The sequence below is a fragment of the Tamandua tetradactyla genome, chromosome 2 (genome assembly GCF_023851605.1).
Source record: "Tamandua tetradactyla isolate mTamTet1 chromosome 2, mTamTet1.pri, whole genome shotgun sequence".
In the NCBI taxonomy this organism is placed as follows: Eukaryota; Metazoa; Chordata; class Mammalia; order Pilosa; family Myrmecophagidae; genus Tamandua; species Tamandua tetradactyla.
This window is the reverse complement of record NC_135328.1, coordinates 99,050,976-99,078,135: the sequence shown is the minus strand read 5'-3', so window position 1 is coordinate 99,078,135 and position 27,160 is coordinate 99,050,976. Positions and strand designations below refer to the sequence as shown.

The window sequence follows — 27,160 nt, the reverse complement described above, 5'->3', positions numbered from 1 at the left end:
TGTCAGAAGGCAACACACCAGAGATGGACTGGCTTTCAATAAAAGGGGATTTATTTAGTTAACGTATAGTCCTTCACAGGAAAAGTAACTAACTTTCAACTGAGGTTCTTTCTTATGTGCAAAGGCACAGGGTGATCTCTGCTGGCCTTCTCTCCAGGCCTCTGGGTTCCAACAGCTTCCCCAGGGTGATTCCTTTCTGCATCTCCAAAGGCCTGGGCTGAGCTGTGAATGCTGAGATGAAGTATGCTGAGCTGCTTGGGCTGTGCTGTGCTGTGCTCTCTTATTTAAGCACAAGCCAGTTAACTCAAACATCATTCATTGCAGCAGGCATGCCTCCTAGCTGACTGCAGGTGTAATCAGCAACGATGAGCTTCACATGCCATTGGCTCATGTCCACAACAACAGAACTAGGTACCTTCACCTGGCCAAGTTGACAAGTGAATCTAATTACCTCAGTGGCACAGGACTGATTCTAACCCAGGTTGATGTGGTATAAAATCTGTATCCTTTCCACTGAGGTAACCTGCCCTTTCCACTGCACACCTACTATGCCTTTCAAAATATGCTGGTGACACTGAATGAAGCTCAATGTGAGAATGATAGAGGGAGGAGGCCTGGGAGCACAAATGAAATCAGAAGGAAAGACATAGATAAAGACTGAGATGGTATAACCTAGGAATGCCTAGAGCGTATAATGATAGTAACTAAATGTATAAATTTTTAAATGTTTTGCATTAAGGAAGAACAAAGGAATGTCAATAATGCAGGGTGTTGAAAACAGATGATAATTAATATTTTAAAACTTTAGCTTATATGTGAGACTAAAGCAAAAAATGTTTATTTGGTACAAAACTTGTATTTTGACTAGTGCATTTCCTAATATAACATATGTGGACAGCTTAATTGAACACCATAGTATTTGGAACCTTGAGTAGGGCATGAGATTTTGTAGGTTTGTCCAGAGTGATGCCCCAGTAAATCAGAGTGATTTAAACAGTGAATAAAAAAGTATATGCAAAGTCCCCTTGGGGGAATGGTAAGAAAGGGGGAAAATTCAACTTCACCAAGTGGACAACTCTTGATATTCTCACAAGCAGTGGGGACAACCAAAGTAATAGGCTGAGCCCCCAATCTTGTGGTTCATTCATAAACAATCCCACAAAGATAGGTCAAGCCTACTTAAAATTAGGCCTAAGAGTCACCCCCAGAGAATCTCTTTTGTTGCTCAGATGTGGCCTGTTTCTCAGCCAACACAAAAAGCAAACTCACTGCCCTTCCCCTCTCTAGGTGGGACATGACTCCCAGGGGTGTGGACGTTCTTGGCAACGTGGGACAGAAATCCTAGAACAAGCTGAGACTCAGCATAAAGGGATTGAGAAAACTTTCTCAACCAAAGGGGAAAGAGCGAAATGAGACAAAATAAAGTGTCAATGGCTGAGAAATTCCAAACAGAGTTTATCCTGGAGGTTATGCTTACGCATTAAATAGATATCACCTGTTTAGTTAAGGTGTAATGGAGAGGCTGGAGGGAACTGCCTGAAAATGTAGAGTTGTGTTCCAGTAGCCATGTTTCTTGAAGATGACTGTATAATGATATAGCTTTCTCAATGTGACTGTGTGGTTGTGAAAACCTTGTATCTGATGCTCCTTTTATCTACCTTGGTAGAACATATGGATTAAAAATAAATAAATAATGGGGAAACAAATGTTAAAATAAATTTAATAGATTGAAATGCTAGTGATCAATGAAACGGAAGGATAAAGGGTATGGTATGCATGAGTTTTTTTCTTTTTATTTCTTCTTTCTGAATCGATGCAAATGTTCTGAGAAATGATCATGATGATGAATATACAACTATGTGATGATTTTGTGAGTTGCTGATTATACAACAAGAATGGAATGATCATACAGTAAGAATGTTTGTGTTTGTACGTGGTTAAGTTTCATAAAAAAATGATTATAGTGAAGAATACACAACTATGTCATGATATTGTGAGCTACTGATTGCACACCATGTATTGACCGTATGTTTGTGAAGATTTGCCAATAAAAATATTCAAAAAAAATATATGCTGGTGACAGTCTTCTGACATTAAAACTAAAAACACCCCCGATTTCTAGGGTAACAGATCAGTCACAGATCCAACTACTCTGATGACACAGAGCATCTTAATAGGCACATGTCATTTCCAAGCAGGTGGCCTGGGTTCAGCCAACACAGCTCAGCAACTCTTCCACGACGACTTGGTAAGAAGAGGGTGCAGGAAGGCAGTCACATACGATTTCATTTCTGGCTCTGTCAATACCCAGGTACGTCAACATATACAAGTTCCCTAATGATTCCACACCTTTGTGAACACAAGTGTAAGACATGGGAGCCTGACATAGGTCCCCATTGACTGAATGTTACAAAGTGCCAGACACCGTGCTAAGTGCTTATGGCTGTTGCCCACTAAAACTTTCAAACCTGCACATGATTTCCTTCCTTTCTACATATGGAAAAATGAGGCTTGAAGGGATTTAAGGAACTTGCACATGGTTCTAGTTAGTATCCAGTTTGTATGATTCCAATTTTAAAAATATAAGAAGGAGAGATGTCAACAGATAATTGCATTTAAGATCTCTATGTTTAAGGTTAAAATAAATTGAGTAGATTGAAATACTAGTGGTCAATGAGAGGGAGGGGTAAAGGGTATGGTATGTATGAGTTTTTTCGTTTTTATTTCTTTTGCTAGAAACATGCAAATGTTCAAAAAAAATGATCATGGTGATGAATACACAACTATGTAATGATACTGTGAGCCATTGATTGTAACCACGTCAAGAATGTTTGTTTGTGGTTTACTATAAAAACATATTTTAAAAAACAACCACCTAAAGATTAAAAAAAAAAAAAGACCTCTATGTTTATAGTTCTGGTATACTAAGATAATAATTTAAATAGACTATTCTTATTTATAATTACAAAGTAGCCCATTAATAAGCCAGAAAGAAAGGTACTAATTTGGCAACAGAGGCAGCCTCGTCTACCCTATGGTTATAAATCTGACTAAGCCCATATAACGTTAAAACATAGCTTCACGTAAAAAACAAACACACAAGAAAAAGGAACTAGTATCCAGATAAAGAAAAAATAAACTGCTTTGTCAAAGGCAGGTTAGGAAACTGATTATTAGCACTGCTCAGCTAAATGCTGAGCAGGTTGGCCCCATAAGAAACACCCAAGGCAAACTGTTCCCCACGCCCTCCCAGTCTTAAAGCACCACCAGAGCATAACTCACACACACAGGAGAGACATGATGTTTCCGATGATAACAGACCTATCAATGGTCCTGGTTAATTCACATAAAGCCACTGAGCCTACAGGGGCCTGAACCTCAAAGATATGCCTTTCTTCGAATAGGGGAATAAACGCAGGAACTTAAAGAACCTCATCACCCTTAGGACCTAAATCAGCATCCGAGTGCTTGTTAGAAGTGGAGAATCTTGAGCCTGACCCACAATCTACTGATCAGAATATGCATTTTAACAAGAACCCCATAAGATTAACATACACATTAAGTTTGAGAACGACTGGTCTTGCAGCGCCCTCCAACAGAACTTTCTGCCAGGACCATAATGTTTTACATTTGTGCTGTCCAACAGGATGGCGCTTAGTCACATTTGGCTATCAAACACTTGAAATGCAGCTACTGCCACTGAGGAACTGAATTTTAATTTTAATTTTAACTAATTTAAATGCAAATATAAATAGCCACATGTGGCAGGTAGAAACCATATTGGGCAGTGCAGGTAGAAGATACATCTTTATTAATCATATCTCTAGCAGTCATTTAAGCTGTCTCAACTTTTTGATATTGTAACTAGCATATGAATAACATCATTGTGGCATGCTGCTTTTGCTTTTATTTTTCAGATTTTCTAGTATTTCTGCGTTAAAGGGCAGAAACATTGTAACCCCCTGATATATACTGACCAGAAACTTTCAAAAGGGGTTCTACAGTCACAGTTTTGACAGCTGATCAAATGATATCTCGATTAGTGTTTAATACTTAGAATTTAAGAACTTTGCTACCTGAACATGTAGTCTTGTTGCCTTAATTTTAAATTGGTTTATGAAACTTCCTGTGCAAACACAGGCTTTACAATGATTATAGGGATACTTTATTTAAACATAGCTGTGGTTTAGCTTACTAAAAAAAAAAAGAGAAGGTGAGGTCATAAAATGGAAGATAGGATTTAACAATGAGTATGACTCCTGATATTATTATATTGATATTTCTTTTAGTCTCCAGTGTCTTAGAGCAGCCAGAAGGAAAAACCTAAATTGTGGAACTGTAACCCATACCAACTCTAAAATGTGTTCTATCACTAACTGCTGTGGTGAAATTTATTGCTTATTTGTATATATGTTATTTTTCAAACTAAAAAAATAGTATCTTTACTCTTAAATAATAAATAAATAAATAAATAAATAAATGTGCCATTTCGGAACTTTCAAAAAAGGGGGGGATTCTAATATTTTACAGCAATATAAATCAAATGCTATTGTTTAAAATACCATTTTGAAAACGAAATGCTAGCTAACTTCAGAAACAGTACTTTCCCCAAATTTTTATTGATATATATTATATATTAACATACCATATAATTATCCAAAGTGTACAATCAATACTTCACAATATCACTATTCAGCTGTGAATTTATCACCAAAACTGACTTTCTTTTTTGTGTGTGTGTAAAAAATAACATATATACAAAAAATCAAAAAATTTCAAAGCACATCAGAACATTTAGTTAGAGAACAGATTTCAGAGTTTGGTATGGGTTACAATTCCACAATTAATTTCAGGTTTTTACTTCTAGCTGCTCTAAGATACTGGAGACTAAAAGAAATATCAATACGATGATGATTCAGAGATCATATTCATTTGTTAAACCTTACCTTCTCGGTATAGCTTCACCATCATCTTTTATCTCTTCCTCTCATTCTTTAGGGGTATTTGGACTATGCACATTCTAACATTTTCATGTTGGAAGGGGCCCTAGATAATATGGGATGCAGGATGGAACTAGCTGATGTTCTGGAGAGGCTGGCCCCTCTGCATTTCACGGAGTTATCTGGTCCAGGGACCTATCTGGAGATTGTAGGTTTCTGGAAAGTTACCCTAGTGCATGGAACCTTAGTAGAATCTTATATACACCCTAGTTTTTCTTTAGGACTGGCAGGAATAGTTTTCATTGGGGTTTGGCAAGTTATGGTAGGCAGCAATGACCTTCAGAGTAGCCTCGCAATTCTATTTGAACTTTCTCAACCACTGATACCTTATTTGTTACACTTCTTTTCCCTCTTTTAGTCAGGATTGCATTGTTTTCATTTTTATTCATTCAGGATCCTTTGGTAACCTTCGAAAAAATTTTCTGCAGGAAGAGAAAAGACTGCAAACTCTCTAGTAGGCATGTCAATAACATGTACTAGCAAATGACCCTTTGAAAACACTAAGTAAACCAGCTCTCAGTAAGAGACATAATGATTTTATATAAATCACTGGACAAACCTAACTCTGGTATGCCTAGCAAAAGGAGGAGTGCACCTAACTGAAAGCAACAGAAAAAACAAAGAAATGCTCAGTCACCCTAAAAATCGCCCTAGAACCCACTCGTTAAGGGGAGGGAGCAGCAAAGACAAAAGACAGGAAGGGGAAAGATGAGGTTTCCGGGTTCAGTGTCCCTTACAGACGAAATGGGAGAGCCAAGCTATTAAAAATAGCGAAAATGCAAATTGACAAGCCTTATCAATGCTTTGACGTCATAGTAAAACAGAGTAGATGAAACTGAAGCAATTCATATAGAAATAAATTGTCTGGTTTCTCTTAAAGTTTCTTCTCATCACAAAATTTAAAGAAATACAAAGTTCACATGTTTGAAATAATCTGTTTCTAAACTTAAAAACCTCTTTCTTTGATCTGGTATCTTGTATGCCACTACTACACAAACTGAATTAAACTGACAGTCCACAAAAAATGAGTGAGTTAACCCCTACTCTTTACATTGTGTTCCTTTACTGGTACTTTGGGAATTTCTAAAATAGGGGTGTCCATTTTTTAATTTCTGAGTTAAACACTGAGCTTCTGTCAAAATATGCATGTCTAATTAAAAATTATTGGCAGAAATTATATGCAATCTTAAAGGAAAAAGGTACTCAAGTTTTCTCTTTTGTGGAATTTGTTTATCAGGAAATCTGCAAAGGACACTGTATGGTAATAGACCTAAAATCCACTAGGTGGCACAGTGATGCAGAAATAAAAATATGGGTCAGATTGCTATTTCCCTTCAAATTTAAAATTTCAAAATGTAATTCATTTTGAATTACAAATTAGAATTAGAAATGAAATTCCAAATTTGAATTAGGAATTAGAAATGGACTTTAATAATTAAAATAAAATCCCTCCATTATAGCTTTTATAAGGGCTAAGGTAAATTTGTAAACGGTGGGAAAATACTAAGAGGAAAATAACACTTTCTGGTTGTCATGTATTAATATAAACAAACATACACAAAAGCATAATATAATCAAGCAACACCTTACGAAGTGCCTGACCTTGCTCTGGGGGCTGTAGCATGTTCAAAGGAGTTAAAGCCAGCTGGAAACGGGAAGACGGAACTTTTTAATTATTGATCACTGGACCTAACTGGTATGTCAGTGAGTAACTTCCAGGAAAAAGAGCTAGAAGAGTTAGACAAAGTTTCATGGAGGTGAATTCACTCATAAGCTCATTTAATAAATATTTATGAAGCACCTCTCCTGTGCCAGGCTCCGTGTAAGAACAAAAGATTCAACAGTAAATATAACCAACACTACAGCTGTCTTCGCTTCTTCGTATAGCTCACAGGTTAGGTACTTAGCAGTACCATCAAGGAACCAGTCCACAACTATAAAGCTAAAACTGTTCTATGAACGGAAAGCACAGAGGAGCCCAAAGTAGATGGAACTGGCCTGTTCAAGGTGTCACAGATGTTCCTTCTGAGTGACCCTGGGGAAGCAGGGAATGCGGCTCCCTCGAGGAAGGGCAGGGCACAGAAAGACCACCAAGGCTGGGCACAGAGAGGGAGATGAGTACAGCCCCCAAAGAGATAAGAGAGCGTGGATCTCGGGAAGGATCCTGGTCTCCATCTAAGGATAAAATGAGCAAAAGACTGAGGTAGGTAAATGGCAGACATGGATTTGTATTTTTAGATACTCGATTTCAAATTCCTCTTTTTACAAAGGAGCAGGAAAGAAACATAAGCTTGATAGCACTGACAAGTTATTTGGTACAGGTGGTGGGAAGAGGAACGAACAAAGCACATGAAAAGATGCTCATCATCATGAACTATTAGGGAAATGCAAATCAAACTCACAGTGGGAGGTTGGCCAAACCCCAGTCAACATTTTTCCTGTTAACCCTAAAGAACACCCAAGGCTCTATCTCAGATCCTACGAAATTTTCACACGCGAAATTTACTTTTCAGAAACCTAAAACCTTCAGATAGTTCCTAGGCCAGGTAAGTCCTGGAACCCAGAGGTGACAGTCTCTCCAAGAATATCAACTAGTTCCATCCCCCTATCCCACACTGTCGACACTCCTTTTCAACATGAAAAAGTAAGAATGGGCATAAGCCAAACATCCCTAAAGATTAGAAAGAAAAGGAGGAGAAGGAATTATAACGAGAAGTTAGGATTTAACAAATGAGTAGGACTACTGAATATTTCGTTTTTGTCTGCAGTGTCTTGGACCAGAGAGAAAGAAAAACCTGAAATTGTAGAACTGTACCCATACCAAATGTTGAAATCTGTTCTAAAACTACTTGTTAAAATGTGCTTTGAAACGTACTGCTTTTTTTGTATATGTTATATTTCACAATAAAAGATATTAAAAAAAAAAACACAGAGAGACACCATTTACATACATTGGAATGGTTACTATTAAAACCACAAAAATCTACAAGTGTTGGAGAGGATGTGAATAAATAAAAACGCCCATACATTACTGTGGGAATGTAAAATGGTGCTGCCACTGTAGAAAACAGTCTGGCAGTTACTTAGGAAGCTAAGCATAGAACTACCATATGACCCAGCAATGTACTACTAGGTATATACCCAGAAGAACTGAAAACAGGGACTTCAGCAGACATTTGCACACCAATGTTCATAGCGGCATTATTTACAAGTGCCAAAAGATGGAAACAACCCAAGAATCCATCAATCGATTAATGGATAAGCAAAATGTGATATAAACATAACAATGGAATGTTATTCAACCATTAAAAAAATGAAGTCCTGATGTGTGTGACAACATTGCTAAACCCTGAGGACATTATGTTGAGTGAAATAAGCTAGTTACAAAGGACAAATATGGTATACTCTCAATGATGAATGTTTTCACTGATATGAACGAATTATAGTAACTAAACTCTAAGACCTAGAATATACGTTACCAGGGGAGAGATGGGGTAAGAGAATGGGGAGGTGATGCTTAGTTTGTACAGAATTTCTATTTAGATTGATGTAAAGAGCTGGAAATTGATGGTGGTGATGGTAGCACATCATAGTGAGTGTAATTAACAGCATTGAATTAGTTAGGTCAATGTGGTTAAAAGGGGAAACTTTAGGTCCTATTTGTTTCTAGAATAAAAATTAAAATATAAAGCATAGGACTGATTAACACAGTGAACCCTATTGTAGGCGATGGACTACAGTTTATAATAAAAGAATGTTCTTTCTTGCATCATAACCAATGTATGGCACTAATACAAGTGGTGGTATTAGTGGTATTAATAATGGTAGGGTGGTATACGGAAAAAAATACACCATAGTTTACATTAGGCAAACTACATACTAGTTAATAGTGCTATTTTAATAATTTTCATCAATTGTAGCAAAGGTAACTAATGTTTAAAAAAAGATAGTACAATTACAAAAAAGTGCTATCAGGAATTGTAACAAATGTTCCACACCAATGCAAGGGTTGTGTTGGGGTAGTGTATGGGAATTCTGCATTTTATGTATGATTGCTCTATAAACAAACAACGTCTCTAAATAAAAAATTTAAAACAGGGTGGAACATTGGTTGGTCAGTGGCAGAATTCTCGCCTGCTGTGCTGGACATCCAGGTTTGATTCCCAGAGCCTGCCCATGCCCCCCCCCCCCCAAAAAAAAAATAAAAAATAAAAAACAGGAAAGAAAGGGAGACCCTGGCCTTGGACTTTATATAATGTAAAAGCTTTTCGGGCAGCTATGGCCAAGGGGCCTATCTGAGTGGTTAACAGTGGTCAAGGGTCTCTTACTTTAAGGAAAGACTAAAGCGAACTAATTTCTAAGCCAGGTTCCAAAGACAATTTTCAGCATGTTACTGAGCAACCAGTGGAAACTGGTCTCAGGGCATGTAACAGAAATATCTCCTAAGCATTCTGAGAAACGGATGCACACACCAGAGTACAGCAAAGTACCAACAAACTGTACTACCATGAGCTGTGCATCTAAAGGAAAGCAGTAACAACAAAAACCTGTCTATTGAAAGAAAATTCAAGGAAGGACCTTCCACTGCCTTTGCCAAGATGATTAAGGCTGCTTCCCCTTGGGACTGGGGAAAAGCGGACAGTGACACCACACACTAAGCTTTCTTCTCCAAGGTGGTATGTGAGTGGGTCAAGCCTCAGGTTTGTCACTACCCAGGTGCTTGGCTGCTCTCAGGTGATAATATCCATCTCACAGGGTTGTGGTGGGGACCGAGTGAAAATTTACATGGAAGTTTATAGGAACTGTAAAGCACCACACAAATGAGGGGAGTTATCAGTATTAACAGAAGCCCTACTCCAATAAGGGCAATAGCAATACAAATGTAACAAAAGATTTAAAAAAGATAGATTGAATTTAGTTATTCAACATGAGTTACCTACTAGACATCAAGCTTTGAAAAGACCGAATGGCAAAGAACAAGTTTCCCCTCACAGGAATTAATTGTTTGGAATTGAAACAGTCAACAATGTAGAAATACAAGAGCAAATGTTTCGAAGCTGGAATACAAAGAAATCAGAGCATCCAAAACCCAGGCAAAAATGTTTTATATAAAGGGACAATTTCGGTTTTAACAGCCTTTCTACATCCTAATAATAACATGTGCTTTGAGGCGCACTTTCTCCACATATTCTTGTACTCAGGATACTGAGGAAATCCACACTTGAAACTGCTCAAGTGGCCTTCCTGATAGCAGGTCACCTTACTTCCTGAAACCAGGAACAAACCAGCCCTTCAGTGCTCAGGCCCAATCCCTTCTCCCTTCTGTTTTCCCACAGCCAAGACGAACCTTGGACAGGGGTTCCAAGCATCTTCTCCCATGTCAGCATCCTGACATACCTGACCACAGAAGAGGTGAGAAGCCAGCACCCTGCTTCTGGAAGATTTAAACCAGGGGCTTTAACTTAAAGGGCCATATGGGAAATACTTTAGAATTTGCCAGCAAAGAGGCCACATTGAAGGTATTATATAGGTACTAATTTAACCTCTTAAAATGCAACCATTTAAATGTAAGAGTAATCCTTAGGTAGCACACAGTAAAAGGAAGAAAGGGAGGGTGGGAGGGAGGGGGGAAGGAAAAAAAGAGGTAATCAGGTGTAGTTTGCCAATCCCTAGTGTAAACTCATGCAAAATTTTGTCACAGAGGACTGGTGTGCAAAGAGTCTTGAGTCTTCGTTTCCTTTGCCTTGTTTTTCACTTTGATTATACTCAACAAGCCAAGGCCTGTTCTTAGTATGTAGTGTTTGGGGTGAAAAACTAAGTGTTTTTGTTTATTTTATATTTTTAATCAGTAAGGAGTAAGTTTTTAGTGGATACATAACCTGAAAGTTAGGTCAACCCAATGTGAACTATGCTTGGTTTTGGTGGCAACATAACTCTTCTGGTTTTACTTTACCTGAACTAAACTCTGAACTTGTTCACAATTTCCAGTCACATACTGTACTGAAGCCTGGACTGAGATCAAAATCTTGCTTCAGATAATTCTCAAAGTAGATAAATAACTACATTTGTTAGTATTATCAACTCATGTACCCGGCAAGACAGTGTGAGAAGAAATATATTGGACACAGAGGAGTAAAGGATGGTGATGATGGTAGCACAATCCTGCGAATGTATTTAACACGACTGAACTGTATACCTGAAGGTGGCTAAAATTATTATTTTTAGATTGTATATATGTGACCAGGGTGAACCCTAATGCAAACCTAGGTCTATAATTAATAACATAATGATACTGTTTCAATTGTAACAAAGATTCCAAACTAATGCAAAATGTTAATAACAGAGAAAACCGTAGATGATAGGGATGAAAACGCTGTACTTCCTGCATAATTTTTCTGTAAACATATAACTAAGGAAAAGAAAAGTGTTTTTTTTTAAAGGATAAAAGGGAAAAAAAAAAGTCCTCGTTCCTAATCTCAAACTGGGATGCTGTTTGTATATCCTCACAAAAAGATAATGAGCATATGGTACCCACGATTCACGGCAAGTATCGCCTCGGAAGATTTTTAAAGAGGGTTTAGAATAAACAATGAAATCTTCCCGTTGTTCACCAAGAAACTCAACAGAATCTGGTAAGAATTACATATCCAGCACTTCTCTATAAAATTCACAGTAAAACGTAGAACTGACAATCAATCTTTCAAATAGTGACCAGCCCTAGACTGCCCACGGAAGCTCATTTGACCCATCCATCCTGGATTCTGGGTGAACAAAGCCATGTGGAGATGCAGTGAGGAAGGACGACACAGTGGCACCCTTAACATGGTACCTGGGGGGAAAAGGAAAAAAAGTTTGTATTTGGAGAGTCTCTAGCTCTTTCTATACCTTGGGCTGGTTGCGCAGGTTTTAAATGCCCTCCCCACTCCCTCCATTCCAAGGTAAATATCTGGCCCTCCAAAATGCTACACCGTGTTCTTGCTTCGGAACTCCCTCTCTATCTCTATCCCCAATCAAAACTCTCACAGTATCGACACATATGGGCTTAGCTAGTTATTTCTTTTAATAATTTTATTGATAAATTTTAACATACAAACACTCTTAACATACAAATATTCCATACTTGGTGTACAATCAATGGCTCACAATATCATCACATAGTGGTATATTCATTGCCGTGATCATTTTTTGAACATTTGCATCAGAAAAAGAAAGAAAAAGAAAAAAGAAAAAGCTCATAGTACCATACCTCTTACCCCTCCCTCTCACTGACCTCTAGTATTCCCATCTACCCATTTTATTTTAACCTTTGCCCCTCCTATTATTTATTATTTTTCCATATTTTTCGCTCATCTGTCCATACCGTGGATAAAAGGAGCAACAGATACAAGGTTTTCACAATCAGCCACACTGTAAAAGCTATATCATTATATCAGCTAGTTATTAGAAGAATGCTAGCTGGTCTACTTTACAGTAAAGTGTGAGTGCCTGGTAACCTAAAACCTCTCAGAGGTATTTGATGTTTTAAAATATGCAATTTGACCTGCAGAAAACTTGAAATGGAATTCTGATCCCCAACAGGCAAGTTTCCAAGCACATCTCTCTTATTCTACAACTCACATGCTTTTTAGCTGTAAAAAGTTTTTCTTCATGTTAACACATTTTTTTTTTTTTGGTTGATGGATAACACAGTCATTTTTAACTAGAGGCTCTCCTGGGCTCTTAATAAAAGGGTATACTCTAATTTGACAAGACATACTCTTAGTACTTATACAATAAAATTGTTTTAGCTATTTGTATACATAATTTACGTCCCCATAAGGTTGTGACTTATTCATCGTAGCATCTTTCGGCCTCATACAGTGTTGGACATATACAGATCGCTAAAAATTAAAACATTTCTTATAATACTGATGGATATAATTTTAGTCGTGATTCTCTGGGGAAAAAAATCTGTACATTTTCAGTGACAATGTTTAAACTCAACATAGGGTCTTTAGTGTCTGCCTCTATTTCTTTTACCAGACTGATTCTGAAAAAAAGAGGCTATAGAACCGGAAAAATCTGTAGGCTTTGAACCAGTCAAAGGACCTTGGCTCAAATTTCCTTCCTGTCACTCACGCTGTGTGACACTGGGCAAGTTATTTAACTTGGGAGCCTCAGTTTTTTCACCTATAAGACAAGGTTAGCACCTAACCCCCAGATGGTTTGGAAAATTCAGTGAATTCTGTATCACAGGGCTGTCACTACATCAGCCATGTGGCTTCCTTCCCTATCTTCATTAGAGAAGTTACCCAAGAGCAATCTATAGCACAGAGGAAAACCTGGCAGCACCTCATTTTGTTTCCTGAACTCCTTCACGATTAGCTTTATAGAAAGATCAGAAGAAGTTCCACCGAACATTTGGGAACTGAAATGGAGTGAGCCATCACGAAATGTAGTTATGTTTGTAGAAATCAAGGAAACAGCCTCAGAACTGTTCTACATGTTCCATGAATGTATATTTTCGATTTCTGAGTCTTAATAATAATGCAAGCTGCAGGTTTGAAATGTCTCCACGCCACCTGAAAGTGGGGTAGGGAATGTAGTAGAAAGACATATCTACACTTAACACATTCCAGTCTTTTGGGACTTACTTTTTCCCTTCTCTTCCTTTCATATTCCTTCATTTACTGAACAATTACTCTATGCCCAGTCATAGGAATGCAAACAACAGACCTGCACTCAAGAGCTCACAATCAACTCTGTCCAATCTTAAAACGGGATCTACCATCTAACCATAGGCAGAATTCAGGCCTGTGAATTCAGACCATCAGTGAAAACACACTGCTCTCCTAAAAGGGCAAATATATGGACTGAAGTTTATGTCTAATTGAAGACATTTTTGTAGTTCACTGTCATTTTGATTAAGCTTTTAAATCTAAAAGTTTATGCCAGTTCTCATAAAAACAATAGACTATCCATGAAACAGACTACATACACAGAGACAGCATAACTAAGTTGGAATAGCTGAAACAAATGAGAGCTTTCCAGTTTCTATGACAATTCACGGAATAAATCATTTTCTCAAAAAGTCAAAAGAACAAGTCTGAAAGTTGTTCAGGGCTATGTTACTGCGTTTGCAGCCCATTTCACCACCAAGATAGAATCCAGTCGGGTCAGTATTTATATTTGATCATCCAGTCACATTCAAAGGCAGCTTAGAACATCAATACAATTGTTACTTGGATCTTACTACTAAGCCAAACCCAATTTTTTCCTTCCATATTAAAACAGGTGTACCCTCCTCTACTCCTATTCTAATAATAAGCTAAAAACAGTTTGTGCATCCTAACTGCAAATATTCTCACTGTGGTTAAATTAAATAGGAAAAAAGAAAAAAACAAAAAAACGGCCAATTTGTTTTCTGGACAAAGTAAATCACAAACATGGTGCTTACAAATTAAGCAATGTCTGAACTAGTTTTATTTTTAACCCAGTTCTGTTTCCCCACATTTTTTCAGGGGAAAAGGCCACAGAGAAGTTTATCTTGAAGAAGTGGCAACTAATCACCATTTCCAAAAATGGGAGGTTCTGGGGCTGAAGAGGGTGATGACCAGTTTCAGCCGCATTTTATAATTTCCTAAGTTTTGTGGAATATCAGTTCACACAGAACTAAACAATTACTTTTTAAAAAGGTTTTCAAACATTTTGTTAAAGAAATAAAAATATAGGCTGTACTTCAGAAAAATACACAGAGCTTTCTCGATCTGTAGCCCTACTAGTTGAAATATTTACAGATACCTGGACCAGAAATATGTATTTTAAACCAAACATTTTTGACAAAGGAGTGAATTAGGTCAATGCCCTTAAGACGCTACCCTACAGCTCTATTTTTAACTCTCCAAACAGTGAAATCCTTTGTCTATTGTATCACCCACTGTAAACTGTTTGGGCATCCATTGTTAGCTCAGGCTGACTTGATAAGTCTGGAGAAAGAGAAATAAAACAGAGGTTTCTGTCAATACATTTCTAGCACATTCAAATTTAAGCAAGCTTTGCAAGGAGCCAGCTCATTTTAACTAACCAATGGCTGAAAAGTTCACTGGTCATGCTTCTCTTTGCACTTAGAATATCGGCTTCCGTATCTCTTCAAATCTGTACATAAGGGAGCCTTCAGAAGTACTACTATAGTACAAAATGTTATTCAATAAATTCCTTGGCCATTCTCTTTCTAGCTAACCACCTGAAAGTAGTAACAGTAAGGTTCACTAGGAGGTAAAATAGGCCAGGATTAGGGTCAAATTACCTAAATGACAGAGAAGATCCACAAACATTCTTAAGCAAGAAAAACTCAGTTCTTTCTACATGTGACATCCTCAGAGAGAGGATTTTGCCAAAATTGATTTAAAATTCTTAAATATTTTAAAAGTAACACAATATAGCTCATATTTCATAAAATAAATTAGACATAGAACAGTCACTGCTGTCAAATGTTTTAGTAGACCAGAGTGTTCTGTCAGTATGAGATTTGAGGCGCGAAATAGGATAAAAATCTAATCTCTTTCCATTTCATTTGTCAAAAGATAAACCAAGGTAAAGACAAAAGGTGGGGGAGGGGGGCAGAGCATCATCTTTACCCCATTTGTATGCCAAATTTATACATCACCCTTGATTTGTTCATTAAAACCTAACAAATAAGAATGACTTCAAAAAGACAATATTCAGTAAATTTCATAAACTTATAAATCAAAGCAGAAATTCTTAGAACTAAGTCATTATTCAGCTTCTACATTAATTTATAGGCTTAAAAATTATAGTTTCTCAAGCTTATGCAAATATACAAAAATACCTAGAATCACCGAGTAGGAAGGTGAGTAGAAATTTTGTGGTAAAATATCTTCACCTCTCCCCTTTCCCCCACCCACCGCACGCTTCAACCCCTCCCCGCATCCAACAAACACTCCTGCAAACATCCTTTTATAGACAAAAGAAATGTGTAGATGAAGAAACTGAGGCCCAGAGAGGCTAATAGGCTTTTCTTAAGACACACAGTTCATGGCCAAGGCTTTAAGATATGCTTTATAGGTATCTCATTGCAAAGTCCCTGAATTAAAGAGAAAACGGCCTTAGACCTAGGTCTCTAGCATCCTATTTTACTTTTAATTTAGCTTTAAAATTTGAGTTAACTGTAAATTAGTTTTACTTTATTTATATTTGTAGGCAAAGTTGACAGTGTTTTAAAAATATTTATTATATTTATAGAACAGGGGTCTACAAAAACTGACTTGTTAATGTAACATATCAGAGGAGTAGGAAACAGGGAATGGACTTGACATGCTTCTAGCTTTCAGGACACCTAATTAAGATGCAAACTCCCAATTTACAGGAAAATTCCTGTTGGGGGGGAGGCACACAAACTTTTCCTACAGTGATCTAGTAGGAATGCTTTAGCCCTTAACTCCTGGGTTCTTTAGCTCCTGACCCAGTTTCTTTCCAAGGACATGCATTCCTATGGAATACAATATAAACCGAACAGTGCACTCACAGCATGGTCTCCAATATTACCTGTACCAGCATGATTCCCCGACGCCAATTCTACCTCAAAGGAAAACCAGTTCTAACTGCTGCTTATCACCTAATATCCAGTAATCTAGTTCTTCCTTAGTGACAGAACCCCAATTATTTGGGGGGTGGCAATCTTCCATGAAACCAGGTCTTTCCATGAAACCAGGTATGTACATACAACAAAGCTCCAACCAATGAGATTTAAGAGGAAATACTGCTTGGAACTTCATGAACTCTCAACAGAAGCTTCTACATGTTTAAAGCCTTTGTAGTTACATCATACCTCATCACATATTTTGCATCCGGCTTCTTTCACTCAACACGTACACCGATGCTGAAATTAACTTGACTGTTCCATTTCAGTCAATGAGTTCAGATCGTATCTAATGGACCTGCTGCCCTGTAAAGTCACACATATTTCTGGGTGGTATAAGATGCAGGTCCCCACTTCGACCAAGTCTTTTTTTGCAACCTTTCCAATCTGGCCTATCTCATAGGCCCCAAGCAAAGGCCTCCGCTGCCAAGAGGATTCCAATGACCTACTCTATTTCCTACTCCAAGCCCCATTTCTTCACTTCGCTCAGAGTAGGAGGGATGTACTAGCACTGTTCTCATTTGCGAGAGGAAATTCTCATATTCCACAAGCTCAACATGCTGAGGCCCTGAGAAGGGCTTTACAAACTATTATGTATTTTTCTAGAGAAACAATGCTTCTTATAGGTCTTACATCCATAGTGCAAACAGGTAACTGTAAAATCAAAGAACTGATTCTGGAACATACCTTATGTAAATCAGTCTTATGACTGCAGCAGCATCATGTCCTTTAGTAATAAGGATGATAATAAATTAAAACCACCGCCACCGCCACTTACCAAGCACCGCAAGGCAAATCCAGGAAGCATCTATACCATTTGTTGTTTGCTAGCACTCGGCTTCCATTACTCTCAGAGTCTGGAAGCCCTAGACTCTCTTGCCACAGGGTTCCACCAATGAGGTACATATGCATAATATCCAGAAGGATGAAGGAAAGAAGATGATATTTGTTTTTCTTTTTCCAACTGCAATACCAGGTAAAAGACTGGATTTTCCAGACAACAGTCTTTGCAGCAATCTTTAAGCTCCCTGCCATTTTATCTGCCTCAGGACTGCAGAAAGCTGGGAAGGTGGAAGGAGTTTCTGAAAAATCCTTGCTTTGGGCAGTACCGCTTTCTGACTTTCTGTGGGGCAAATTTGAAAGCTAGTGGTGGATGCTTGGCTTCCACAACTCCAGCTTTTCCATCATTCTGTAAACACCATTTCTTTGTATTAAATTCTTTTTCTTTTAAATAGATACAATGATAGCTGTTTTGTTGACTGAATCCTGAGTGCTAGACTGTATGACGCCCATTTTACAGATGAGAAAACTGAACATGAGACGAGTAAATTGCCTAAGGTCAAGTGAGTAAGTGGTAGGACAAAAGAATTCAAACTCAGGTCTGTCTGACTTCAAAACTGCACTATGAAAGTTAAAATTATCCTTAACCGAAAACCCAGCAATTCTACTCCTAGGAATTAACGCAAGAGAAATGGGTGCATATATACACAAAACAAGCTATAGGCTATTTTCATAGCAGCTTTATTCATAGTAGCACAAAAAAAAAAAAAAAACCAAAAACTGAAAACAACCCTAATATCAATCAGTAGGATACAATGGAATTCTACTCAGCCAAAAAAAAAAAAAAAGAACAACTGAGTCACAGATCAACTTGAATGAATCTCAGAGCTTATGTTGAGTGAAAGAAGCCAGGCACAAAATATATGATTTCATTATGTTCCAAGTTAAGCAAAGCATTTCCACGATGACAGAAATCAGGAGAGGTTACTTTGGAGGGTAGGGGGGAGGTAGCAGTTGGAAAAGTAGCACAGGAGAACTTTCTAGGGTAAGGAAAGTTTTATTTCTTGATCTAGATGACAGTCACACAGGTGAATATACTGACTAAGTTGGAACTAGAGAGTGGTGGTAGCTGCACAATATTGTGGTATACTAAGTACCACTGAACTATAAATTTTAAAATGGTTAAAATTGTGTTATATGTATTTTACCACAATAAAAATGTTCATCAAGGTATACTCTAGGAATGCCTAGAGTGTATAATGATAGTGACTAAATGTACAAATTTTAAAAATGTTTTTGCTGAGGAAGAACATAGGAATGTCACTACTGCAGGGTGCTGAAAATAGATGGTAATTAATATTTTTAAATTTTAACTTGAGTGTGAAACTAAAGCAAAAATTGCTTATTTGGTGCAAAATTTATATTTTGACTAGTACATTTCCTAATATAACTTAGGTAGACAGCTTAATTAAACACCATAAGTACATGGAACCTTGAGTAGGGCATGAGATTTTGTTGGTTTGTCCAGAATGATGCCCCGATAAATCCCAGAGTGATTTGAACAGTGAATAAAAATGTATTTACAAAGTTCCCTTGGAGGAATGGTGAGAAAGGAGTAAAATTCAACTTTCCCAAGTTGAATTCTTGATATTCTCACAAGCAGTGGGGACAACAAAAGCAATAGGCTGAGCCCCCAATCTTGGGGTTTGTTTATATGAAACTTAACCCCACAAAGGATAGGTCAAACGAACTTAAAATTAGGCCTAAGAGTCACCCCCAAGAGAACCTCTTTTGTTGCTCAGATGTGGCCTCCCTCTCTTCACCCAACACAACAAGCAAACTCACCACCCTCCCCCTGTCTACATGGGACATGACTCCCAGGGATGTGGGCCTTCTTGGCAACGTGGGACAGAAATCCTAGAATGGGCTGAGACCCAGCATCAAGGGATTGAGAAATCCTTCTCAACCAAAAGGGGGAAGAGTGAAACGAGACAAAATAAAGTGTCAATGGCTGAGAGATTCCAAACAGAGTCAAGAGGTTATCCTGGAGGTTATTCTTACACATTAAATAAATATCACCTTGTTATTCAAGATGCAATGGAGAGACTGGAGGGAATTGCCCAAAAATGTAGAGCTGTGTTCTAGTAGCCATGTTTCTTGAAGATGATTGTATAATGATATAGCTTCCACAATGTGACTGTGTGATTGTGAAAACCTTGTGTCTGATGCTCCTTTTATCTACCTATCAACAGATGAGTAAAACAAATGGAATAAAAATAAATAATAGGGGGAACAAATGTTAAAATAAATTTAGGTTGAAATGCTAGTGATCAATGAAAGGGAAGGGTAAGGGGTATGATATGTATAAATTTTTTTCTCTTGTCATTTTATTTCTTTTTCTGAATTGATGCAAATGTTCCAAGAAATGATCATGATGAATATGCAACTATGTGATGATATTATGAATTACTGATTATATACATAGAACAGAACAATTACAATAAAAAAAAAGTTCATCAAACACTCCATTTGAGTTTTGTGCATTTTGGTGTTTTTAAATTATTCAATAACTCACAATAAAAATAATACCATAGAAAAAACTTCTTTATGAGTAAGTAGGCTTTGGAGGACAGACTGAATATGACTGTTCCTATGGGAAAATGTATTCAGTTTCAAATAAACTATTTAATCCCAGTTTTTTGGTAAATTGAGTCTACCTTTCCTGCTTCTTCATGATCCACTGACTCCCCAGAATCAAGTCATCTTCCAAAACGTACACTTAAGCAATATAAGCAGGCTAAATATTTCTCTCGGATCTTGATTAAAATTTGCATTTAGGCTCTGCTAGAAAGACAGCCAATGATATGCAAACAACTGAGAGCCTCTTCATTTCAATGTGTCACCACTTGACTGTTTTTAGACTCTAACAATAACACCAGAAGGAAAGGCACAAATGTTTCCAGTTCCATTTCTGGAAAACTTCAATGCGTGTCTAAGAAGCCACAAATCTCTCTCCCCTCTCAAAACTCACTCAGATACTAACCAGATCAAACCCTGGTAGGCAAAGCACTCTGCCTACCGTTATGCTGGAAAACTGTATGACAGAAGGCGGTTTTACATTAGTCAGTGAGCAATGCAGCATTGCAAAAGCAACCAGTTGGCTTCTCGGTTCCTGGACCATGGCGCTCCCTCCACCGCCTCCACCAACACAACCACCACCCCCGAAAATAAATAAATAAATAAATAACCAAATGCTCTTATCTTCAGAGCATTTGTGAGGTGCAAAACTGCTCTCAATTGCAGGCCTACTACACCTTCCATGCTCATGCTACAAGTGGCATGGTTCTGGGAGAAAAGTATAGGAAAAAAGGAATGGGAGCTAGTGGCTCCCGGTTTGCAGTTTTAACTGGGAAGAGTAGAGGAGAAGAGGAAGGAGAAAGACTGGTGCTCAGGGAGCTCTTCAAAATGGCTGCAGTTGCTGGCTTGGCTGCAGGGTAAGGAAGAGAATCCAGCACAAGTTGTGCTTTACATTATTTAAGGTACAACTGAGTAACAGATCTTTCCAACATGGCATGAGCTAAACAACCATGAGCCATCTTGGGTTCTCAATTTCTCTCTCTGAAAAATGCTTTTCTGAAAGAATCCATTAGATAACATTTTTAAAGAAAAAAAAACACACATGAAAGTAATTAAAGAGGACAGAAACACTTTAAGATGACAAAAAAAAACAGAAATTTAGAATGTTCTCTAGGCATTACACCCAAGCATTTAGAACCATCAGAATCTTAAGAGCCACAAGACTAATGACCACCAACTATAATGATTCATTTCCAGATAAAGAAACGAAGAACTAGAAAGTTACACCCAAGTTACTTAAGTTGCCCAGCCAATTACTGGAGCAGCCAATGCTGCTTCTCTACCACTACAGAAATGGTCTGTAACTCTACAATTTTTTTTTCTTATTGAGAAACTGTCATCCACTCCCTATATAAATAGTAGGAACTCAATCTTCTAAATTCTGGGCTAACCTTCAATTCTTACTAGTTCATGCAACAAGGCTCCTCTGAAACAGGTCAGTTCAATGTGGTAAGTACTTAGTGAATGTCAAAGACATGTCTAAAGGCCTATCATTTTCTGGAGTTACTGCATGACTCATAGCTGGCAGGAAGTGACTGATGTATAGTGGACGTGATACACCCTGGCATGCGGGAGCATAATAAACACTGGCATGTGCATAATATGAGCCAATCCCAGGCAAGAGAACAATTAATTCAGCAATTAATTCAGGGGTGAAGAAGGGTAAGAGAGGAACTAGTCTTCTAAAAATGAGCTCGCCAGAGGCAAAAACAAACAACAAAAAAAAGTAGCCAGGTTTCTAAAAATGAGCTCACCAGAAAGTTCCTTTTAAATGATTCAAGTTTTTCAAAAACATAAATATTCAGCCAGATATTTTTAGAAATGGTCTTCCAAGTATTGAGAGCAGGTTTGTCACTCCTTCTGGCAGAGCCCCTCCCACAGCTGAGGGTCTCAGGTGGGTGCCACTAAGAGAGCCATAAAAGTTCTAGGCACAACCTAGAACTCTGAACACTTCCTTTAATACTTGGATACTAAAGGGCTCTCAATAAATGGAAACAAACAACTACATTTGGAATGTTATCCCCCTTCTCTGAGTTCCTAGAATACACGTCCTAGAAGTGCTCATTAACTCCTACTGATGACTACAAAGCATTATTTCCCATTTATCTTCAACTCAAATGACAAAAATGTAGACCTACAAGTGTTTCCTCACAGCTATCAAAGCTTTTCTTTAACACAATGGCAAACACATAGCTGATCTTAATAATTATTAATTACAGCCCAGTAACTTATCTACCAGCAAGAATCATTATCCCAATAATTCTTCCTTACAATGTATTATCTACACTCCCTCCAAAGGCCTCTACTTGTCACTACCTCATATATTCAGTTTCATGCTTATATAGGGTGACTATAAGATAAGCTATAGTATAATTAAAATTTTGAAAGGATACCATTTTTTCCTGTGAACATGATGAATATATTCTATATGGCTGATTAAAGCCTACAATTGAAACAATAATTACCATATTAATTAATTCTGAAGATTGCGTTTACAGACAGATTTAGTAAGCATTTGTATTCAAGGATGTTATATAAGATCTTTGCCATGATTAATAGTATAACTGGACATTTTGTTAGTCCAGCTTCCTAAAACACAAACAAATTTTTATTCAGCAAGGACTGAACTATTTATCATGCTTTCATCACCACCACTGCACATACAGTGTTGGGAGAAGAGAAACATAGATAGATATCATAATAAATGACTATTCTAATTAGGCAAAATATTAATCTAAGAGTTAAAATAAACATTCGTTATTACAAAAATGCATTCTCACTGTGGCCCACAATGTACAGTGTTATAAAATGGTTAAGGAAATCTGTATTATAGTTTTAAGGTTAAGGAACCCGATTTAAGTTTTAACTTTACCTGGCAAAAGCACTAAATAAGTATCCATACTGACTTAAAAATCACTAATTGATGGTTCAGGATTCTCCATCATTGAGATGCACAACTGGTACACATTAGGCTTTGCGACTAAAACAAAATGTTTTCTGGGTTTTTTTCTCATGGGCAGGCACTGGGATGTTCTTTTTCAATTTACTGATTATGAATGTACGTCCCCTGCTCATCTTTCTAGGTCAAAGAAGGGTTACTTTTTGGTACCTCAAGACGTCCAGGTCCAAAGACATCCATGTTTAAGCCTATTTTATAGGACAATATAAGGCTACATTTTTAAAAAGACAGGTCCTGCGATTGGCACCCTTTAAAAAGGACTTTTAAAAGTAAAATGCATTTAGGTGGGATGCTGTTTGGTTCTCTACATTCCTCAGCAATGGATCATAAACTAGATTCACTTGCTGATAAAGTGAATCTTTATTGTATCTTAAATGTTTCCTCCCTTTTCTCTCTATCTTATAACATGTCACACCTACAGACGTTAAAAATCACAGAATAGTTTGCAAGAAGCAGAGAAAGGAACGGAAATTGGGCAAAATGCTTCCTCCCTTTTCACTCTACCTTATAACACGTCACACCTACAGACCTTAAAAATCACAGAGTCGTTTGTATGAAGCAGAGAAAGGAATGAGAATTGGGCCAGACACTAAAGAGCTGTACAAATACACTCTGCCACGATAGATAAGACAGGTGGATGGATAAGCACAAGATAAAAAGTTAGTCAGATTCAACTTGTCTGGCTTTTTGAGGCCATTCTGTATTGAATTTCCTGAAGGTATGTGTGATGTCTACCTGGTCCTTCCTAACGAAATGCCACACTCATATTTAACATAATTTCCCAAATCTCAGATTTCAAAGGCCATCTTCACAATTTTTGCCTCTTCCTCATACCATTGATCTGATATATTATTGAACCATTTTTTTAAAAAACAAGACTCTGTTTTATTTACTTATTTTAGCCTCATTCTAAGCAGTAATATCCATGAAATAAGGGTTTGTTTAAGCTGGCTTTATGTTTGCATTCTAATGCATAATGTTCATGAACAATTAAAAGACAGAATATGTCCACCCCTGTACCATATGTAAGTCATTCTGTACACCATACTTTGGAAATCACTGTTTGGGGGACAGCAAAAAAAGGCAGAGAAAATGCTTAATTAACTTATTAGGCTTTTGTTTGTTTTTGTTTTGCTACAACAGTCTCTTTTCTGAGCTGGCAGGTTGTTAAAACTGATGAAGCTTTGGGTACAATGGCCGGCTGGAGAGCGAAGACACTAGACAATGGGTGAAATAGTCACCGGTCAGGTAGCGGTTGGTTGTCCCAGCCAATGCAGGCCTTCCAGGGCTTCAGGCATCAGTCACCAAGTTCTAAGAAGTCCACTTCCCAATCAAGCTGAAAAAAACCAGCTGTTACAATACTTAAAACTTCTTTCTATTGCTGTTATATAGCCTTTAAATTATTTTAGTAGAATGCACCTCAGGCCCTCATAAATTTGGTAGCTATATGGACTTCTGCTAAAAAAGGTCATCACAAAAACTTCTGTTGGAGTCAAGTACAGACTAAATAGCTTTAGGGAAGACTTCTTTTTTAAAGTATTGATGTGTTTAACCTCTGAAATGGGTGTTAAGTCTGACTTCTGTGTCGATGTTTCTGACCCTAAGTACCCCTTGGACTGAGGATCAAGAGACTAGTTCAGTAAGACACCTGGGATAATCAGCCTGCTTCCCTCACACACACACACACACACACACACACACACTCACACTCTCACATTCATACCCTAATACATTAAATACATTATCACAACCCAAACTCCTCAACTGAAAAATGCCTCTTAACACCAAATCTCACTTGTCCAAGGGCATTCCAGCTAGTAAGTGCTGGATTCCTGATTATCGCTTAGAGTCTAATCAATGAGGCATTTTATTGGAGTCCACTGTCAACCCAGATAAATTAATCTGTAGCCGCAACTCCGTAATAGGATTTGTTTTAGGGATTAGGTAAAGAATTCCCAGATAGCTCATATTCTTGGCAGAAGTGTGCTGAAAGTTTCAACAGTGATTACTAACCCTTCCTAACGCTTCACCCCACCCACACACACACCCACATCTCTGCCACTCCCAGATCAAATCTGCAAAACTTTTAGACGCAGAACATGCTATTGTACACAGAACTAAAGCAGCCTCACCTAGTTTCAAGAACTTATCTGTCTCCTAAAAATAAAATCTTCATCGGTTTTACTTCTTAAGAAAAGAAAATCCTGCACTCTGGTGATTTGGACATCTTCCTCGCATTCAAGGACATTAAGAAAGTTCTCACACTTAACTTTATTAACTTTGGATTCTGAAAAAAATAAACGATTCCCTGTGACCTTTGTCAGCATAAAAGAACTAGATCAAAAGTCAAACAAATGGCGGGCCACGGTGGCTCAGCAGGTAAGAGTGCTTGCCTGCCATGCCCGAGGACCCGGGTTCGATTCCCAGTGCCTGCCCATGTTAAAAAAAAAAAAAAAAAAAGTCAAACAAATGAAGTCATTACAGATGGAATTTCCTGGGGGATGATGTAAAAATTTACTGGTCTTGAGCTTATGAGTTCCTCAAAAATAGTAATATTTACTGTGTGGGGGTGGGGTGGAGCATTTACTGGAAAACTGGTTCACATCTTCATAGAAATCAAGCCATCAATACATTAGGGATTTCCATGACAATTATTTTCCTCTCATTAGAGTTCTCTTAAGGGGCATTCAAGGCCCTTTAAGAGAATCTCTTTCCTTCAGCTTCTTCCTTGAAGCCTAATTGGCATCCCTACCCATACCTCAGATCCCACTTCCCTTTTCTGCCCTGAGTCTCAGCACTTAAGGGTTTTCAGCACCCAGTTCTGGACATATTACTAGCTTCTGTTTTACTTAGCACCCACTACATGTCAGGCACTCTACATAACAACACTCAGCCATGGGAGGTGGACGTGTGAGCTTCATTTTCTATGCTGGCTCACGCTGTAAGGTATCTGTTCAAATCCCCTTTCTTCCCAGGCAGCAAAAATTTCTAAAAAGAGCGCATATAGGACAATCCCACCACCTGCTATTTCCCTCATAACTGCAGTCTAAAATGTACAGGTCCAACAGACTCTTGAAGGCAGAAAACGGGTCTAGTTCATCTCTGGAGCCCTTAACAGTGACGGGCACAGGTAGGTAGCTCATTAAATGTATTAGCTGATGGTACTGAAAAAGGAGTTTGAGTGCATGGGTGGTTCAGTGGTATAATGCTCAGCTTCCATGCAAGAGACCCAATTCCCAGCCTAGGTACAACTACCACCGCCCACCCCACCCCCCAAAAAAAGAGTGGTAGCATTAATCCTTGCATAGGACCTGTTCGAGAGAAAAAAATTCTCCATCAATCTCTGACAGCAGCTCTGAGATACCCTCAAGAAACACCTCAAAAGTCACTGTTTCCATAGTAAAACAGCCTCCCCCCCCCACTATGTGGTAGAGGCATGCATGCTTATCCATTCTTGTAGTCCTCATACAGAAGCGAGCTATGTTTACAAAAATTTACCAAATAACCAAATTTCATCATCTCAGGATATTAAATGGCACTTTTTGCCACAAATGGAATTACTAAATTCTTACTTAAAGCAATGCTTAAAATGCCTCAGGTGTGCTTAACAGAAGTTGCCTAACCATCTCCAGCAATAATCCTAACAAAGGCAGACCTGTTCTCCTAAAGTGACTGTCATCACAATCGAGCACAGACCACTTAGAGATATGAAGAAAAGGGCCTCTTTCCCTCTCTGCTGAGCTGCCTGGGCAGTTTCTGCGTTGGGATGACTCTCCGCTGGGAACTTCACAGTAACCACAATCATTACTTGGGCCACACAGCTGCCAGGAAAGCAGCTCTAAGAATCGAAGCAAAAATAGAGGTGGGAGGCTGTATTCCATTACTAAGCCCTGGAGTATTCACTCCCAAATTCATCCACATTTCAAGAATGTTAAAACCCTGCGGTAGAAACTCTGGTTATTTATAACTTAAAATAAACTACTGTGTAAAAGAGGAAACTTGACAAATGAAGACATAAAATAACCTGAATTGCTGACAGGTAAGATAATACCAGAGTAGAAAGCATTCATTACTCCCTTTTCCTGGAATCTTCCAAAACCCCATCTCCGCTCCCTACTGAAAATAACTTTTACTTATATTGCAGAG

At 38.0% G+C, this 27,160-nt stretch overlaps 1 protein-coding gene across 6 annotated transcripts in view; it reads right to left on the bottom strand.

Moving 5' to 3' along the window:
- The window catches only part of TJP2 (tight junction protein 2), a 129,566-nt gene that overhangs the window by 50,777 nt on the left and 51,629 nt on the right, over positions 1–27,160 (bottom strand). For 2 of the 6 annotated variants that reach the window (XM_077148370.1, XM_077148371.1), the window contains one exon: positions 24,256–24,350. The exons of the other annotated variants lie outside the window; for them this stretch is intronic. The gene's annotated coding sequence lies outside the window, so the exon portion shown is untranslated. The remainder of the gene's footprint in view (positions 1–24,255; positions 24,351–27,160) is intronic. 6 annotated transcript variants of the gene reach the window in all.